Raw genomic sequence first — 6,960 nt, forward strand, 5'->3', positions numbered from 1 at the left:
ACTAAGAAAAGCCCAGGACCGGATGGGTATACAGCACAGTTTTACAAAACCTTTAAAGAGGAACTAATACCAATATTTTTCAAGCTACTTCAGGAAATAGAAAAAGAGGGAGAACTTCCAAATTCATTCTACGAGGCCAACATCACCCTGATACCTAAACCAGACAAAGACACTTCAAAGAAAGAAAACTACAGACCAATATCTCTAATGAACCTAGATGCAAAAATCCTCAATAAAATCCTGGAGAATCGGATACAAAAACATATCAAAAAAATTGTGCACCATGATCAAGTAGGATTCATCCCTGGGATGCAAGGCTGGTTCAATATACAGAAATCAATAAATGTTATTCACCACATCAATAGACTTAAAAATAAGAACCATATGATCATCTCGATAGATGCGGAAAAAGCATTCGACAAAGTACAGCATCCCTTTATGTTCAAAACTCTAGAAAAACTAGGGATAAAAGGAACATGCCTCAATATTGTAAAAGCAATCTATGCTAAGCCTCAGGCTAGCATCATTCTGAATGGAGAAAAATTGAAGGCATTCCCTCTAAAATCTGGAACAAGACAGGGATGCCCTCTCTCACCACTTTTGTTCAACATAGTTCTCGAAACACTGGCCAGAGCAATTAGACAGACGAAAGAAATTAAAGGCATAAAAATAGGAAAAGAAGAACTTAAATTATCACTATTTGCAGATAACATGATTCTATACCTAGCAGACCCAAAAGGGTCTACAAAGAAACTATTAGAGCTAATAAATGAATTCAGCAAAGTGGCAGGATATAAAATCAACACGCATAAATCAAAGGCATTCCTGTATATCAGCGACAAATCTTCTGAAATGGAAATGAGGACAACCACTCCATTCACAATATCGTCAAAAGAAATAAAATACTTGGGAATCAACCTAACAAAAGAGGTGAAAGACTTATACAATGAAAACTACAGAACCCTAAAGAGAGAAATAGAAGAAGATCTTAGAAGATGGAAAAATATACCCTGTTCATGGATAGGCAGAACTAACATCATCAAAATGGTGATATTACCAAAAGTTCTCTATAGGTTTAATGCAATGCCAATCAAAATCCCAACGACATTTCTTGTAGAAATAGATAAAGCAATCATGAAATTCATATGGAAAAATAAAAGACCCAGAATAGCAAAAGCAATTCTAAGCAGGAAGTGTGAATCAGGCGGTATAGCGATACCAGACTTCAAACTATACTACAGAGCAATAGTAACAAAAACAGCATGGTACTGGTACCAAAACAGGCAGGTGGAACAATGGTACAGAATAGAGGACACAGAGACCAATCCACAAAATTACAACTATCTTATATTTGATAAAGGGGCTAAAAGCATGCAATGGAGGAAGGATAGCATCTTCAACAAACGGTGCTGGGAAAACTGAAAATCCATATGCAACAAAATGAAACTGAATCCCTTTCTCTCGCCATGCACAAAAGTTAACTCAAAATGGATCAAGGAGCTTGATATCAAATCAGAGACATGCCGTCTGATAGAAGAAAAAGTTGGCTACGATCTATATACTGTGGGGTAGGGCTCCAAATTCCTCAATGGGACACCCATAGCACAAAAGTTAATAACTAGAATCAACAAATGGGACTTACTCAAACTAAAAAGTTTTTTCTCAGCAAAAGAAACAATAAGAGAGGTAAATAGGGAGCCTACATCCTGGGAACAAATCTTTACTCCTCACACTTCAGATAGAGCCCTAATATCCAGAGTATACAAAGAACTCAAAAAATTAGACAATAAGAGAACAAACAACCCAATCAACAAATGGGCCAAGGACCTGAACAGACACTTCTCAGAGGAGGACATACAATCAATCAACAAGTACATGAAAAAATGCTCACCATCTCTAGCAGTCAGAGAAATGCAAATCAAAACCACCCTAAGATACCATCTCACTCCAGTAAGATTGGCAGCCATTATGAAGTCAAACAACAACAAGTGCTGGCGAGGATGTGGGGAAAAGGGTACACTTGTACATTGCTGGTGGGACTGCAAATTGGTGCAGCCAATTTGGAAAGCAGTATGGAGATTTCTTGGAAAGCTGGGAATGGAGCCACCATTTGACCCAGCTATTCCCCTTCTCCGTCTATTCCTAAAAGACCTAAAAAGAGCATGCTACAGGGACACTGCTACATCGATGTTCATAGCAGCACAATTCACAATAGCAAGACTGTGGAACCAACCTAGATGCCCTTCAATAGACGAATGGATAAAAAAAATGTGGCATTTATACACAATGGAGTATTACTCTGCATTAAAAAATGACAAAATCATAGAATTTGCAGGGAAATGGATGGCATTAGAGCAGATTATGCTAAGTGAAGCTAGCCAGTCCCTAAAAAACAAATGCCAAATGTCTTCTTTGATATAAGGAGAGTAACAAAGAACAGAGTAGGGTCGAAGAGCATGAGAAGAAGATTAACATTAAACAGGGATGAGAGGTGGGAGGGAAAGGGAGAGAGAAGGGAAATTGCATGGAAATGGAAGGAGACCCTCAGGGTTATACAAAAGTACATACAATAGGTAGTGAGGGGAAAGGGAAAAATAATACAAGGGGGACAAATGAATGACAGTAGAGGGGGTAGAGAGAGAAGAGGGGAGGGGAGGGGAGGGGAGGGGAGGGGGGATAGTAGAGGATAGGAAAGGCAGCAGAACACAACAGACACTAGTATGGCAATATGTAAATCAATGGATGTGTAACTGATGTGATTCTGCAATCTGTATATGGGGTAAAAATGGGAGTTCATAACCCACTTGAATCAAAGTGTGAAATATGATATATCAAGAACTATGTAATGTTTTGAACAACCAACAATAAAAAATAAAAAAAAAATAGTCCAGATCTAGATCTATAGAAAAGTTGAGCAGATAGTTCAGAGTTCTTATATGCCACCTCTCCCCCACACACAATTTCCACCATTAACATCTAGCATGAACCAATATCAATATATTAGTTTTTACTAACATCCATAGTTTACATTAAACTATTTGCTATGGAGTGCTATAGATTTTGCTAAATACATAGAATATTCACCATACAGAACAGTTTCATTCCCCTAAAAAATGCCCTCTGCTCCACCCATTCATACCTCCTCTACTCCCAATCTCTGGCACCACTGATGTTTTTACCATTTATACAGGTTTGCTTTTCCTAAAATATCACATTGTTGAAATCATACAGTGTATAGCTTTTCCATACTGGCTTTCTTGGAGCAGTAGGCATTTAAAGTTCCCCCATGTTTATTTCTGCCTTAGTAACTCATTTCTCTTTATCACTGCTTGATATTCCAATATATGGATGTGCCACAGGTTGTTTTCACCAGCCACCTGTGGAAGGACATCAAGCCACTATAAACGTTTATTTGCAAGTGTTTGTGTTTATGTATGTCTTCAACTTATTTGGATAAATACCAAGGAGTTCAGTTGCCAGTTCATGTGGGTCTAAGGTAAAGGCACAGTCAGCCCTCTGCACTCACAGGTTCTATATCCATGGGCTTTATTAACTACTGATAGAAAAAAGTTTTTAAATTGCATTTGTGCTCAACACGTGTAGACTTTTTTTTTCTTGTCATTATTCCCTAAACAATAGAGCATAACAACTGTTTTAGTCATATTTTTCACTTAAGCAACCAAAAGACTTGACAAGAACATTTAGAGAAGGAAAAGTTTATTTGGGGCTCAGGGTTTCAGAGGTCCCAAGCCATAGATGGCTGGCTCCATTCCTTGGATCTCAAGTGAGGCAGAAAATCATGGAAGAAGAATGTGGAAGAAAGTGGCCCAGGACATCACACCAGGAAGCAGAAAGAGGCTAAGCTCAGCTCACCCCAGGGACCCACCTCCTCCAGCCACACCCGAGCAGCCTACAGTTGCCACTCAGTTAATCCCTGTCAGGGGATTAATGTATTGATTGGGTTACGACTCTCATAACCCAATCATTTCGCCTGTAAACCTTCTTGCATTATCTCATACATGAGCTTGGATTAGGTAGAGATAACAACATATAGAGGAAGATGTACACAGCTTAACTGCAAGTACTATAACATTTTCTATGAGGGACTAAGCATCCACAGATTTTGGTATCCTGGGATTTCAGTGTCCTGGAAGCAATCCATCATGGATACAAAAGGACAGTGGTATGTTTAGTTCTGTTAGAAATTGCCAAACTGACTTCCAGTATGGCTGTACTATTTTGAATTCCTGCTAGCAATCAATGAAAGTTCTTGCTATCCCACATCCTCACCAGAATTTAGTGGTTGTTTTGTATTTTAGACATATTCCTAGATGTGTAGTGTTTTATTTTACAATTCCCTAAGTACACATGATATTGAGCATCTTTTCATATGCTTGTCTTTTGTAAATCTTCTTTAATGAGTTGTCTGTTCAGATGTTTTGACAACTTTTTTATTTGGACTGTTTGAGTTCTTTATACATTTGATACAAGTCCTTTAGAAGATACGTGTTTTGCAAATACTTCTCTCAGTCTGTGACTGCAGTTGACTTTTATAAATAGTTTTCATCCAACAATCTTGCTAAACTCTGTTAGTTTAGTAATCTGAGATTCTCTGGAGTTTTCTATTTACTTTTATCATCTGCAAATAAGGGCGGTTCTATTTCAATCCCTATACCTTTTTAAAAAATTTATGTACTTTTATTTTCATTATTATTTTAATCTACGCCTTGAGTTAAGACCTCTAAAAAAATACTGGCTTCATCTTAAAAGGGGAACATTTTCAACGTTCAACTTTTTTGACATTTTGAAGCTCTTTTGTTGGGTACTTACACATTTAGAATTTTATCTTCTTGATAAAGTGACCCTTTCATTATTATAAAAATCTACATATTTATCTCTGGTTATATTCCTTGTTCTTAATTCTATTTTTTTTTATATAAATATAGCCACACCAGCTTCATTTCTTTTTTTTTTTCCTTCTTTATTTTCAATCTATGTGGGTCACTGTATGTTAAGAGGGTATTTTGTGTACACCACATTTGAATATTGTATTTTTATTCCAGTCTGACCATCTCCGCCCTTTAGTTGCAGTCTTTAGACATTTACATTGAATGTAGTTACCAATATAGTTGAGTCTAAATATATCATACTTGATATTTATGGTCCCATATTTCCTTTGTTCTTCTTTTCCTGCCTTATTTTTGGTTAATTCAATATTTTTATTGGTTCCTTAATAGTAGAATCCATTTTGACACGATTATAAAAGCATAAAATGCCAGGTACAGTGGCGCACCACCGTAATCCCAGCAGGAGGAGCTCAAGTTCAAACCCAGCCTGAGCAACAGCAAGACACTAAGCAACTCAGTGAGACCCCATCTCTAAATAAAATACAATATAGGACTGGGGATGTGGCTCAGTGGTCAAGTGCCCCTGAGTTCAATCCTCAATTCCCCCTCAAACAAAGCATAAAATGTGTCTTGTTCTAATTCAATCCTCACTACCTGTCCTTCCCTTGCCCTCCCCGACCCCTTCTCCTTGCTCTCTACTGATCTTTCTGCCATATACTCAGTTATTTTTTAATTAATTTCTTGTATATGTACACAATGGTGAGATTCACTGTGGTATATTCATAGATGTACATAGGAAAGTTAGGTCAGATTCATTCCACTGTCTTTCCTTTGTCTATCCTTCTTCCCCTCCTTTTATTCCCCTTTGTCTGCTCCACCGAACTTCTTCAATGCATTTTAGTCTTCCATTGCATCTACTCTATTAGCTAAAAGTCTCTTTGTCTTAGTGGCTGTCCGTGTTTTTCAGTGTACATCTTTAGCTTATCACTGTGCTTTCAAACACTCTCATACACTTCATGGATACTTCAGGTCCTCTCCCCTAGTCTTTATGCCATTTTTATACATTTCACTTCTACATAGATTAGAAGCCACACACTGCTTTTCCTTGTTTGGGCTCTAGTCAACCATCTTTTAAAGACATTTTCAAATTTTCAAGCAAATTTTGTTCAAAAAACAAAAAAATATGTCCTTCCTACCTTCCCACATATTTACCATGTCCAGTGTTCTCTATTCCAGTTCTTTTTCTGCACAGTTCCACTCCGCCCCCCTCCCCTCTCCTGAAACTCCAGGTTCAAATAAACTAGAGTGTTTGATACCACCTTAAGATTCATGGCTCACTGATGCTCTCTTTTCTTTTTCTCAATCTCTTTTTTTTTCTTTGTGTATGGATACTTTCTATTACTTGTCACAATGATGACTGATAAATTCTTCTGCATGTTTCATCTGGTATAAATTCCATCCACTGAAACTAAAAAGAACAAATAAAATCTTTTTTAAATCCCATACAATGAATTTTTTATTTAAGACATTATAGATTTTTATCTCTGAAATTTTTCTATTTGTCTTCCCATTCTGTTCCTGTTTTCTTTTGAATCTTTGAGCATATTTACAATAATCATCTTGAAATTCTTTTTTTTTAATATTTATTTTTCAGTTTTCAGTGGACACAACATCTTTATTTTATTTTTATGTGGTGTTGAAGATCGAACCCAGCACCCTGCGCATGTCAGGCAAACGCGTTACCACTTGAGCCACATCCCCAGCCCTTGAAATTCTTATTTGCTAATTCTATCACACTTTTCATTTCTGGATCTACTTTTACAACTGATTCCTTTTCTGATTATGGATCGTGTTTTCCTGCTTATTGACATATATACTGATATTTGATTGGATGGGGTGTGTGTGTGTGTGCGTGTGTGTGTGTGTGTGTGTGTGTGTGTGTTGGTACCAGGGATTGAACCCAGGGGCGCTTAACCACTGAGCCACATTCCCAGCCCTTTTTAAAAAATATTTTATATTGAGGCAGGGTCTCACTAAGTTGTTTAGGGCCTCACTAAATTACTGAAGCTGGCTGCCGCAGTCTGGCTGGGCATTAATAACCGAGCCGCCACAA

The sequence above is a fragment of the Marmota monax genome, unplaced genomic scaffold (assembly GCF_021218885.2).
Source record: "Marmota monax isolate L192 unplaced genomic scaffold, Marmota_monax_Labrador192_F-V1.1 WCK01_AAM20220418_F8-fsc00090, whole genome shotgun sequence".
In the NCBI taxonomy this organism is placed as follows: Eukaryota; Metazoa; Chordata; class Mammalia; order Rodentia; family Sciuridae; genus Marmota; species Marmota monax.